Source organism: Chelonoidis abingdonii, chromosome 4 (genome assembly GCF_003597395.2).
Source record: "Chelonoidis abingdonii isolate Lonesome George chromosome 4, CheloAbing_2.0, whole genome shotgun sequence".
NCBI classification, from domain to species: Eukaryota; Metazoa; Chordata; order Testudines; family Testudinidae; genus Chelonoidis; species Chelonoidis abingdonii.
This window is the reverse complement of record NC_133772.1, coordinates 71045274-71058485: the sequence shown is the minus strand read 5'-3', so window position 1 is coordinate 71058485 and position 13212 is coordinate 71045274. Positions and strand designations below refer to the sequence as shown.

The 13212-nt window shown below is 45.7% G+C and overlaps 1 protein-coding gene across 4 annotated transcripts in view; it reads right to left on the bottom strand.

The window, feature by feature from the left end:
* Nucleotides 1-13212, bottom strand: part of TRIM44 (tripartite motif containing 44) — a 547049-nt gene that overhangs the window by 384129 nt on the left and 149708 nt on the right. The window contains exon 6 of one of the 4 annotated variants that reach the window (XM_032805111.2): nucleotides 8945-9942. The exons of the other annotated variants lie outside the window; for them this stretch is intronic. The gene's annotated coding sequence lies outside the window, so the exon portion shown is untranslated. Of the gene's footprint in view, nucleotides 1-8944; nucleotides 9943-13212 lie in introns of those variants that run through there. 4 annotated transcript variants of the gene reach the window in all.

The window sequence follows — 13212 nt, the reverse complement described above, 5'->3', positions numbered from 1 at the left end:
TTACATAAGACTTGGGGGGGAGGGGTTAGATTATAGCCTGGCATTTATTTAGGTTGCAAAATAATGTTGTTATTTTATTATTTGTCTCTGTGGCTCTAATTGGCGCATTCAAATTATAACACACCGGAGGGCATAACGCAGAGGGTCAGTAGTAATCCAAACCAAACCAACATTGCCAGGCCAAAGCTCAGCATCCCTGCAACAGACAGCCCTGTGTGTATGCAGCTGAGTATTCATTCAAGCTGAGCTAAAAAGATTCTCCCCTCAAACAAACAGATCCCTGAAAATCTGAAGATTTCCAGCCAACTCCAGCACTCAAGAGCAACCCTGTCAAAACAAGACAATGAGAAATATTAAGCTACACATTTGTCTTCCTAGGGAATTTGTGAAATCTACTATTGCTTGGGATGGGTTAAAACTAGACTGGGCGACACATTAGGTAGTGTCCTGTATGAAACAGTCTTGCATCTGCAGGGAGATGGACTGGATGATTGGATACGTCTGTTCCTTCTCTGCTGTCTATGAATCAACCTATATGGCCAAAGTGTTAAACAACAACAAATCAATATATGCAACCCACCACTCACGAGCATCTCTGTAATAACCAACAATATGCAGGTGCCGTTCAGGAGAAAGCACTTGTGGGAAGGGTACAAACCCTAATTAACCCCTCCGGAATTGAGAACAAGGACAAGTTCCAGACTGAGTGTTAAAAACTTTGACAACGGCTCCTTTGAAGTCAGATGATGTGTGTTATCTTCCTGGGACAAAATTCACCCCTGTCCAGTACAAGGCCCACGCAACATCCAAGTTCCACTTGAGCCCCATTTTGAGGATGGTGCCCAACCTATGGCCTGCAGGCCATACACGGCCCACCAGAGCATTTCATAAGGCCTGCAGCCTGCTTCAACCCAACATACTAATGGCCAATTCATTAGCATTTTGTCATCATGTTTACATCATTTTAGTTTACATAAATGTGTAAATAGACAATACTGTACACAGAAACAATCTAAATACATTCAAAACAAGCTGAACTTAAAATATAAATCAATACAAGTGACTTGAAATCTTATTAAAATATGTAGAATCTGTTTGGCTCACATAAGGTTGAGCCAACGTGGCACTTCGGTGAAATAAGGTTGGGCATCACTGACTTAGGTGATGCACAAGTCTTCTCCACAGGGCTGATTTTCACTCACTCGTTGCTTTTTTGGAGGCACAAATTCCAGAGTCTTATGTGTTGCAACTTCCCGACACAGGATGCAGAAGTGGGAGTGAGGCATGACATGTTGATGTTCTTATTTCCATTGAGCAACAGATTCCTACAACTGACGTTGTTTGAATCTTCTCATTTAAACAATGTGAGCAAATGGGTCTATTCAGAGACTGTGCAACCAGGTGCATGCTGCCCTTCAGCAATATACAAGCTCCTAGAAACCATAATTAAATCCAGAAGAAAAGTAATGGCTCTTCCTACACAGCCCAAGTACAGGATTCCTGTGTTGGGGAGTTGAGTGCTGAGTGGAAGGAACAACTTCTGCTGTGAATTCAGAAACAGGATAAATTCCTCTTCTTGTTGAGCCATCTCCCAAAAGGAAGTAAACTGTGGCTGAGAGCAGAGACAAGGAATTAATTCCATAATGGCAGAAGGTTGGCCCCAAAGTGTTTGAGCATTAAATGGGTTTTCTTCCAGGGTATTTTGGAGAGAGTCAGATTTCTGCAAAAATGCAGATTTTTGGAGAGACTGAATTTTAAGCTGTATATTGCTTAAAATGTAACAGTACTGCTCTGCATTTCCATGCATCTTCCATATAGAGAGCTCAGTTACGGCCTAAGTGAGGGTGCATAGGCTTTGTGCTCACTCTCTGCACATAGGAGAATTCCACTGAGAGGATACAACTTGCCTCTCCACCATCAGGCACCTCAGTTTCCTGGCTGCTCTTTGGTAGTTTGGTGATTTGGCCCTCTGGCCACACTGGATGTCCTCCCTTTCCAGGGTAAAGAAAGTCCAAACATAAATCAAAATGAGCCCTTGCAACCCCTATGGGCCAAGCCCTCTGCCTAGGGCCTGTGGAACTGGCAAGTCCTTCCCTCTTGCTTTCAAGGAGCTCATTCACCCATTATATTGGGGTCAATTCACCCTTGGCCTTCAGCTTCCCTCTAAGTCCTTCCTCTCAGTCACAAGATTTTCCCACTGCTTCTAGGTGGCACTGTAGGAAGTCTGGATCCTCCTCCTACTCTAGTCTTTAACCTGGGACTGGATACTATGGAAAAGCTGTCCTTCCTCCACTACAAACTACCCTGCATCATCATTCCTGGGGCCACCTCCTACAGCTGCCTCTCTTTTTCCATGCCTTCATCGGCCACACCCACACAGGTTCCATTCCCAGCTCCCTCTCTGCAGGAAATCTCCCTGGTCTCAGCCCCAACTGGCTGGCCCAGGGACAGAGCTGCCAAGAAACTACTGTTTTTCCCCAGGTCTTCTCCCAGGCCTCAGCCAGCTACTGTCTTCCCTAGCATTCTCTTGCTCTCTCTCCACTAAGGAACAGGACTTCCCTTTATCCTGGGTTTCCCTTCCCAGTAAGCCTTGCTCCTGGGGCATAGTCACATGATCCCTGAACTATAAGTCCCATGGTCTAATAGGAGAACCAGAAACCAGTGGGGTATGCATTGGAACATCTTTAAAGGCCCAGATTACCCTGCAATATTCAACCTGTGTGTGCAGAATACTGTCCATTTAAGGAGAGCAAAATATCAGGCCTGAGATCCACTGTGGGGAGCTGAATGGAGCCTTTGCCCTTTATCTATAGAGTAACCACTTCACCCTCCACTGAAATGCAGTCACCTTGCGGGTGGGAAGTGGCAGCTGTTTAACTGTGCACCAATATTATTGCAGTAGCTTAGAGAAGCAAATAACGAAAAACGTATCTAACTTTAACTGCATCAGGAATGTGAGGACTGGAATGTTGCAAACCTCTCCTCCCCCACATCACATGTGCTTCAGTCATGACATGCGAGTCCCTCCACTCATCCTGCAAAAAGTGGAGGCATATTGCACTACTTTCCAAATAGATCAGGACATCCTCCAAGCTGCCAGTCTGAGAACCCTGCCTATACTTGCCCCTCATGTAGATTTTCTCTGGTACATCTGTTTGGTTCAGATGCTTGTAAGTGAAATTCCATTTCATGTTTCTGAGAGAAATCAAGGCCTGAAGGAAGCAGGCCCAGCACTTACTGTTTTGAGGGCCTACTAAAAGCAAAACATCAAAGCCTCTTCAGGAGCTAAAAGAATGAGGAGTGCTTGTGGCACTTTAGAGACTAACAAATCAAGTTGACTGAGCCCCTGTTAAAAGAAATACTGAGTAGTTGGATTCTTTTTATTTACCTTCTTATCTATAAGGCTTTACAGTTCAGTTCACAGGGGAAGGGGTGACACACACACATTCCCATATACCTCTCTCACAGAGGGGGTTGATTGACTGACCCTCCCCTTCCTGCCCTGCACTTTTTGCCTTCCATGCCTGGCTGGGTCCCTGGGATGGACACACCTCTCCTGGTACCATGTCTTCCCGAGGCAACAGGTGTGCGTTGGGGGGCACGCAGGGTCACATGTCCCTCCAGATTTCTGCCAGGCTTCACACCAGAATGTGACCACCAGCAGCCTTCACTGTGTGGGAAGGAAGGCACTGGAGCTGCTTTCAGCCACAAGGGAGGAGGATGGGGAGGGAGAAGGGATGACTTGCTAGTGCCTTTGTAGAGCTCATGTCTTCCCTCCTCCCCCAGGTGGCTGGAAGCAGCTTGTCCCTTCCTTCTCGCACAGTGCTGAAAGGCAGCTAACACCTCCAGGCTGCTGCTGGCAACTGACATAACCCAGCTGCCTCTGGCTACAGCATGTGCAGGAAGGGGTTAAGCCCTAAGGATGCATTGTGCACCAGAGCCCAGGGAACCTGACTCCAGAGGCTTCAGCAAACCCTAGCCAGAGAGGTGGCTCAGCAGGGGAGGGAGCCTAGGAGACAGAAGCCCTGTGCTCCCTGGAGCCAGGACCCGGGGTGGCAGGGTGTGTGTGTGGCAGTGAAGTGGGTACTAAGCTCCTGCCCTGGGGATTGCTGTGGGAGCCTACAAGTTCAGGGTGTGAACAGGTTGGAAATCACTTTCCTCCACCACCATTCCGGAGCTTAGCTGAGGGGTGGAGAGGCATCCTCTGCCAGCTTTGTGCGGGGCTTTGGCACATGCAAGGCTTGGTTCCTCCTGGCCAGAAGGTCTTGGGCTTTCCCAGGTTGCTGCCCCAGTCAGGGAAGGAAGGCGCCAGCCAGCCAGGCTGTTGGTGAGCTAAGCTTTCCAACCAGGGGCTTGTTCTCCACACAGCACTGGGAGTGGGATATGCCCCGCCGGGTGGGATACGGAAGAGCAGTGGCACTGGGAAGGGGGGAAGGGGCAAAGCAAGGAGAGGACAGTGAGAGGGAGAGCACATAAAGGGCTGATGGGGTGGGCAGCAGAGGTAACACATAACCGGCTGCCACCTACCTGCACTCACCAGCAACTGAAGCTCGCAGCACAGAGCCAGTGCTGGCCAAAAATGGGACGGGGGGAGGAGCAGGGCTTTGCTGGCCGAGAGCTGGCACGCAGTGGGGGCTGCACTGATAGACCAGCAGGGGGAGTGGCCAGCCCCACACACTGCATCTTCACCCCGCCACCAGCCTTGCACGCACACACCATCATCAGCCACTGGACCCTCCCCCTTCACCACTGGTGGACAGGCAGGTGGCGAGCAGGGATCCAGCCAGCAGCTGGACCTGCCAGTTCGGGGGAGATAGAAAGTATGGGACAATTTGCTCATTTTTAAGAAAAAGTAGGGACACCCACAGGAAGACTTAAATACGAGACTGTCCCTTTAAAAACAGGACACCTGGTCACCCTAGCAATAACAAACCAAGCTTGAGAAGTATTTTTCTCACCTACACATTCCCTATCCACACTATGTGTTAGCATTGCACGCTTTACTCTCTTATACTAGTGATTCTCAAACTTATTTGATCACACACCCCGTTCTGTGTCTGTAGTCATTTACACGACCCTCTCCCTGCTATCACCACACAAGTATATATACCACCACCCTCATTTCTGTGCTGCTGCTGGTGGTGGCACTGCCTTCTGAGCAGGATACCCAGCCAGCAACTGCCACTCTCCTCAAGCTTCTTATCCCCCTCCCAGAATACATTCCACACACCCACAAACTGGCAACCCCCTGCCAGTTTGAGAACCTCAGTCCTAAAGCAGCAGGAACATACTCTTTTGACAGTATCTCCTCTATAAACCAGGTGCTGTGTCCAGGAAGAAACAGATAAGAAGCGCTGCTTCTGCTGGCTGTTTCTGCCTTGCTCATCAGAAACAGTTAATTAACTTTATATAAATAGACTCTTTCCTTTCCACTCTCTTCTACAGAGCAGAAGGCAGGCCTGCCATCTGTAATAAGGCAGATCACACAGACACACACCTCACTGATTGTGACAGTCTGATCAAGGGCTAACAGCTCAGTTCAGTGATTGCTCAAAGCAGTGATGGACCTTTCCTGCAGTACCAGGTGGTTCTGTGGTAATCTTCTCCCTTGCATCAGAGTCAGTGACAAATTCAAGATGTTTTTTGTATTATCAATATTTATATGCAGGGTAAGTAAGCTGGTCTGTCAGTTGATTTCAGGAGTCATAAAATTACAACATCCTCCCTTCAAGGGAATGCCTTTCCTTTGTGGGAGGATATGTTGGTTAAATAAGAACTTATCTATCTATGGCACTTACATGGCCCACATCACCATAGCGTCGGGCACATCACAACCTTGAATGTGGTTAGCCTCACAACATCCCTGTAAGACAAGGTACAAATGGAGAACCGAAGCACAAGGAGATAAGTGATTTGCTCAAGGTCATACAGGAAGTATGTGGTAGATTTAGAAATTGAACATTGATCACCAGAGTGCCAGGCTAGTATCTAACCACTGGACCAGCCTTCCTCTCCCTATGAAAAAGTCATAAATAGGAGATATCTATCAGGGAAAATGTAGCAGGTTTTCCTTGATAGACGAATCTGCCCTAATATGAACCACATCCTAAGACAGGCTGATCACCCATTGCTTGAGGAGCTGAGAGCACACTGCATTTTGTAACATTTCCCCGTAGCATCATAATTGACAGACGTTGCAAATTAACTCCATGAAGATAGGATTGTTACCCTTAGTGTGCTGGTTACATTCCAGCTGGAGAATTACATTCCATCTACTCACTATTCTTTCTTCAATTGCAATTACAGAAGCATTTTTTTCAGATTCTCTGCTAAGTTATTGTGTGGTATTGCTGTGTGCTGTTGAAAAGCTGCTGTATTCCACTCTAGGGTTGGATGCCTTTTGGTGATGGATAAAGCAATCTTTGAATATTCCTTACCTACCTCACAGAGAGAGGCTTGGTCAAGGCTCAGTCTAGCAGACAAAGCTATAACACGATCCAATGGCTAGGTATTGAAGTTTGACAAATTCAGATTGGAAATAAATTGTAAATTTTTTCACAGTGACAATAATTAACCATTGGAACAACTCACCAAGGGTTGTGGTGGAGTCTCCATCACTGACAGTTTTAAAATCAAAACTGAATATTTTTCTAAAAGATATGCTCTAGGAATTATTTCAGGGAAATTCTATGGCCTGTGTCATAGAGGTCAGATTAGTTGATCACAGTGGTTCCACTCTAGTCCTGGAATCTATGAATATTTATAACGTGCTATAAGATCGTCATCTCTTCGGGGAAGGAATTTAAGTGCAAATATCAGGTAGATATAGAGAAAGCATTAACATGGATGGCTGACTGGAAAACTCCAGTATTCTAAGGTGCTATTACTGTCACATCTCTATTATGTTTCTTTCCTATTTTTGTTCCTTCTCTGATCTAAGGCCTTCCCCACACTAAGCAACTGTCTTGGTCACATTCTGCCATGTACTTCCCATAGATGAAGCCCAGTTTTTGGGTGGAAACAGCCATTTTGGAATAGGATATGAAATCTGGAGTCTAAGGCAACTCAGCATTGGGCTAGACTATAAGATCTATCTAAATTGTACCTTTGTTCTTAGTCTCATCTCCTTGAACAGTCCACATTGAAAGACCTTTTCCTCTAGTGGGACTCCCATCAGTGCTGCTTCCTGTTGAACAGCAGAGGTAATTGCTGAACAAAGTGAGACACACACACAGCAGTCATGCCTGGCATTCAAATTCTGGCCTCCCAGCCATTCTCTTCTCATATCTGTTGTCTACATACTCTGTGCCTCTCTCAAACCACCAGTAATGGGATTAATTGAGGCCACGTCTACACTATAAACTTACATCAGTATAACTATGTAGCTCAAGGGTATGAAAACCCCCTGAGTAATGTAGTTATACCAACCTAACCCCCTGTGTAGATGGCATTATGTCGACTGGAGAGCTTTTCCCACAGACATAGCTACCATGTCTCGTTGAGATGGATTAACTACACTGATGGGAGAAGCTCTCCGAAGCGCCACAGTGGCGCAGCTGCAGCATTTTAAATATAAATGTCTCATAAGTGAGACAGGGAATGTTAGACCAGTTTGGGAGGTGATGACCCTTTCTAATGGCAGTAAAATCTCAGCAACTGAATACTTGGCAGGCAAAGCTGGGTAGTTGCTCCATTCAGTGCGTACACAATACAAATCCTCTATCTGCAGCCTCAGCTTCTTCATTCTTCTCTGTATCTAAGCCAAAATGGGAACTTTGCAAATTCTTAAGCCCACAGATTTAGCCAACTCACTTTGGCCTAAGTGATATGTTATGGGAGATTAATCTAACAGCTGATCATCTTTCAAGAGCTGACAATGGTAAATGCTTCCCGAGGGATCTTTCTGATCAGCTGACACCTTGCTCTTCTTAGTAACATGAGTCATCTCAAAGGCCCAGAGATCTGGTTATGTTTCCTGCCCCAGGAGGAATGACCAGAAATTTACGATCTCACCATTCAGGAGAAGCAGAGGTGCTAAAAAAATAAAGACCCAGTGCCATAGATAGATAAGTTCTTATTTAACCAACATATCCTCCCACAATAAATATTCTGGCCCTGGGTCTTTATTTTTTTAGCACCTCTGCTTCTTGGACACTGGTGTAAAGATAGAGTGACTCTGACAATGTCAGTAGAATTAGTGAAGCATCACTGAGGTCAACATCCAGCCCAAAGATGTCAGAGTGAAGATGATGGTTGGGCTTCCTGGTTGGTTAAGTAGCTTGCACTGGAGCTCCCTCTGTGTGATTTGAGCTGGTGAGCTGCTTTATAAAGGCCCTGCAGAATTCAGCTTTGCCTTTGTTTAAAACTCAATTTGAGTCTTAATTTTCAGAAGGTGCTGAGCATCCATAGCTCCATTTGCAATCAATGGGAGCTGTGAACATTGAACACCTCTGGAAATCAGGCCCTGGAGTCCTCTATTCACTCACAGAACACAGACAATAGCAATGCAGGCTTCCTCCGTATGGCCTTGTGATACAGCATGGCCAGAGGGCAGCAGGAGAGGGTTAGAAGGGAGCTTATTCCCTGAAGGGGAAGAAAGTTTGCTATAGATTAATTAGAGCACCTGAAGCCAGTCACATGATAAAACCCCCCTGCTTCAATCAGACAATGTGGGAGTTGAAGCAGAGAACAGTTTGAAGGAGTTGGAGCAGAGAGGAATTGGTGCTGGAGCAGAGTTTGAAGGGAAGCAGAGGACAGTTTGGAGAAGTGCTGCAGTGACCTAAGAAGTCCAAGACCCTAGGTAAAGGGGCACCTGGCTTGTACAGAGGGAGGGCAGGAAGCCCCCCACAAGCTGAAGGGCAGGAGATGGAAGTAGCCCAGGGAAGGAAGTGTCAGTTCAAGTGGTTTATCTCTATCCTCAGGGCCCCTAGGCTGGGACCTGGAGTAGAGGGTGAGCCCAGGTCCCTCCCTCTCCACTCCCCTCCTCTAGGACACTAGTGGGGCAGTTAACATTCCGCTGCAGGGGCAAGAAATGGTGCCCTGAACCCTCCCCAAAGAAGAGAAAGCGTGAGACCCATCAAAATAGTGCTGGCAATTTGCCACAGGCCTCATCCTTATTCTTGAGCAATCACAACTAGGGATGAGATAGGAATTCAGCTTCCATGCCTTTTCAGCCAGGCTACTATTATCCTTGACCGCTACTGTCACCGCCAATTATGATGGGAACAAAAGCATTCTGATACTTGAACATTAGGCATCAGGACTGAGAACTACCCACTCATTCCACATAACAAGCTGTCATCCAATAGTAATAACAGGTCACCACTGAGCTGGGTCATCTCTGAGCTAATGATCTAAAGGGGAGAGTTTTCAGCCTCTTCCTGAAACCCCTAGGCAGCTAGTTCCTGGCTCTATCTTTTACTTGTTACGGTGGGTAACGGAAACGCTTTTTGTAATATGCACATCTTTCCCATTCGCTGCATTTGAAGGTCCCAGTTATCACAGGAAAACATTTCTGAGCCTGGAACAGTGGCATTTCTCATATCAGCTATTTATGTACTTGGACCGTAAATGATTCAAACCAGGCACGAGATATTTCATGGCAAGATTTTGTGAAATGCTGTGAAAACCAGCTACTCTGAGTCTGCCTTGTTTACTTATTGCTCCTTTTTCTTTAAGTGCTTGCCAGGTTGCCTTCAATGCAGCTATTTTCTTTTCTTGTTCATTATTTTTAAACTGTGGGTTTGAACCTTTGCACTGAGCTTCCTCCCCAAATGACAGTCAAGAAGGAATTGGCTCTGTCTCAGTCTCAACACATGTGTGGGCAAAAAATGAAGGATCATCCCACTCTCTGTCACACCATAAAGCCTGAACTGCAGCGTTCCAGCAGAGTATGCCATGGAGCAGCAATCAACAGGTGCTGACTTCATCCCCTTGAAGGACCTGTGGGAACAATAGATGCAAAGTGCTTGGGAATCCTTTGGACAAACTGTAGGGTTTTATCATCTGCTTGGCAGATTGCCTCTGACTCCCTGTCTGAGAAAAAACAATATTGCTGTGAAAACAAGAGGAAAGGTTAATAACTTCCATGGGAAGATAGGGATGTATACCTTCATGTCACTGTGGGAGGTACTCAGATACCATGGTGATGGCTGCCATATACAAACCTAGCTATCTGCAGCTGGTTCAGTAACAGCAGCAGAAACCTCTATTTTAATCACAGAATGAAATACCAGGGGTGCTGCTCTCCAGGAAAGCAATCTCGTTTGTACAGAACCCTAGGAATTCACTCTCTCTCTAATCAAATCCTATGCATCTGCCCAAAACACAGCTGTCACTGTATGGCTGGCATTTTTTTTGCTCCCTTTTGCCTGCCCAAACTTTGGAGGTTTTTAAAGGCATGTTGCCAAGTTGAAAATTGAATGTACTGCTAATAACTTATATTATTTACAGTGACAGAGCAAAGGGTCAGAACATCCCCTCCATGGAGGGATCCCCCACCTGCACAGAAACACCACCTCCATCGTATTGTACCCCCCTTCTCTAGCACCCTGCTGATCCCCCTCTGCTGGGGCTTTGTGTAGAAGTTCTAGTTGCAGGTCTGAGAGGAGTCTGGGCAGGGGACCAGACTCACTGTGGTACTATCTCTTCCCCAGCCTCAGCATTTACACATGGAGAGCCATCTGAGAGTTAATGCAACCTAAAACTGGAGTCACTGCTTTTGGATCTCCTGAGCAGCTACTGCTCAGTAACTGCAGGGAGCTCAGCCAATGGAGACATGTTCCTATGGGAGCCATTCTGCCAGGGAAGGAGGGAGAGGATGTCAGCAGGGGAGAGATGGATTGGAATTACAAGTCAGCCCCTATTAATTATTAGTAGTATTGCAGTAGTGTCTAGGAGCACCAATCCTGGACCAGGACCCCACTGTATTAGGCACTGTAAAAAAAAAGAACAAAAAGACAGTCCTTGCACTAGTGCTTAATTTGTAATGAAAGAGGTACTGGTGCTCAAACAATTTTTTTTTTACACTCATAACTGATGCAGCAAGCCCAGAGGTACTGGGGCTATAAACTACCAAGCCTAGAGGTGCCAGAGCTCAGCCCTGGCAAACCCTGGCACAAATTAAGCACTTCCCAGAACCAAAGATCTCCCTCAATGAGTCTGGGAGGAGATCCCTTCCCCATGCCTTAATATGTGAGTTAGCAAACCTTGCTTCTCCAAACCCTGATGAGCCCCACCCCCTCAAAAGGAGGTGATTTACAAGGAACTCCTCAATGTCAGCCTGCTTGTCTCACTAGTCCCCTCCAGTGGTTTTCTCCTTTAAGGGAGTGATCTGGCCCCAAACAGCCCCACTAAAACTACACTTAAAGCTACATTACTGAGAGTTAGCGGTGCAGGGGAGGAATGACTGTAGGACTTAAATGACATACTGGAATGTTTCTATATAAATGAATAATAACAAATAATAGTTACTCGTAATGGCGTTCTATGTGCAAGAACAGCTGATTTCATGATACAACTTAAAGGTCATATGATCCTTGACTTCTCTTGCTGTTGAAGGCACCTGACACCTTCCAAAATTGACCCTAAGACTTTAACGTCCTGCCATTCTGTGTACAAGCTCTCCACAGATAAAATCTCCCTCAGCTGAGGACTGAGCTCTAGGGAATTCATTATGTGACTAGGAACATTGTGGTCCTAGAAACTGACAGACAGCATTACTGTTGAAAGCTCTCAGTATCTCAAGAGTAGGTTGGTCCAGTGCCCAGCTTGCCTGAAATGCTGCTCCTCTCAGTAACACTTGATAAATGGTATGCATCTGTGTTCCTTATCAGTAGCACTTGACTAAGAGGACTGCTTGCCCCAGCTCGTCAAGGTAGCTCACAGATTTATTCTGGGCTCTAATGAAGACACAAGGCTGGTGGTCCTCAGAAACTTCCCTGTCAAATACTCTTTGCTATATTCTCACTCTGGGGAGGAAGCAGAGCCAGTTGGGAATGTGTTGACACCAGGAAATTTCCTTATCTCGTAACTTTCATGGATCTAGCTGGTACCAGGCATTAGGGTCAAGGCTTAATGTACAAGCATTGTACATCTCTTTCAGCAGAGAAAGCAATTGCTGCAGAACAGCTTGTGAGCATTGGGTAGGAATATGCACATCTTCTATAATTTACTTGACAGCCCTGCTGTGCTGCTTTCCTTTCTCTGTCACCGTTTTCATTAAATAGATAATATAGATAGAAATAAGGTCAAGTCCTAGTTACTAACAGGAGAAACACTGAGAAGTGTATTTCCCTAGAACATGTTTGGATGGACAGAGTCTAAATGGTATGAAGGAGCCAAGATTCAGTCCAAATCAGGTTTTGAAATGGATGGATGAACAGAGAGAGAGAGAGAGAGACACACACACACACACACACACAAAGTGAGTCAACAGCCTTGCTCAGATAGTATTGATTTTTCCAATGCTTCAGCATGGTGCTGCTTCTTTGCTGTTAGAGGTCCTGTATTTTGGGTGAGATGTAAAACAAAGGGCCAGACTGCTTAAGAATTCCCACAGAACTTTTCACAAGAAGCCCTTTGCATGCTGGTTTCCAAGACATAGTCTCTGCCCTACATTCTGCCTATAGTTTGTTGGAAAGGGTAATCTTCACTTCCTGTCCTGAACTGTCATGCAACATTCCTGAACTCTGTTAAAAGGTTGATAAGCAGCATGCACAGTAATTGCAACTGTACGTGCAAATGTGGTAATTGCACAGGCAAATAACTAAATCAAGTCAGTTCCTTTTGTAGTTGAGGTATTACTAGCACATACTTTGTTTAAAAATCAGCTCCACAGTTTCTAAAGGAACCTAAGATGTACAGAGATGAAAAGCACTACATAAATACAAGATCATTATTACTGGCATAACAGCTTTATCTGATCCAGTTGTTATTAACCATCTGAAGAGTTGTGAGGTGCCTCTGTGAATGCTGTCAAGTCATGAAGCATAAGCTGTGGTCAGACCAGTACACATGAACGTGCATTTGGTAATGAGAACTTATTTTCAGGTTCATTAGTGGTATTCATGTCAACTAAACAAGCAGGACAGCTTGGCTTATATTTTTAACTCCCCAATAGACACTTAATGTCTCAGGCTCCTAGACTTTAAGATCAGAAGGGAGCATCATGATCATCTGGTCTGACTTCTTGCACATTGCAGGCCACAGAAC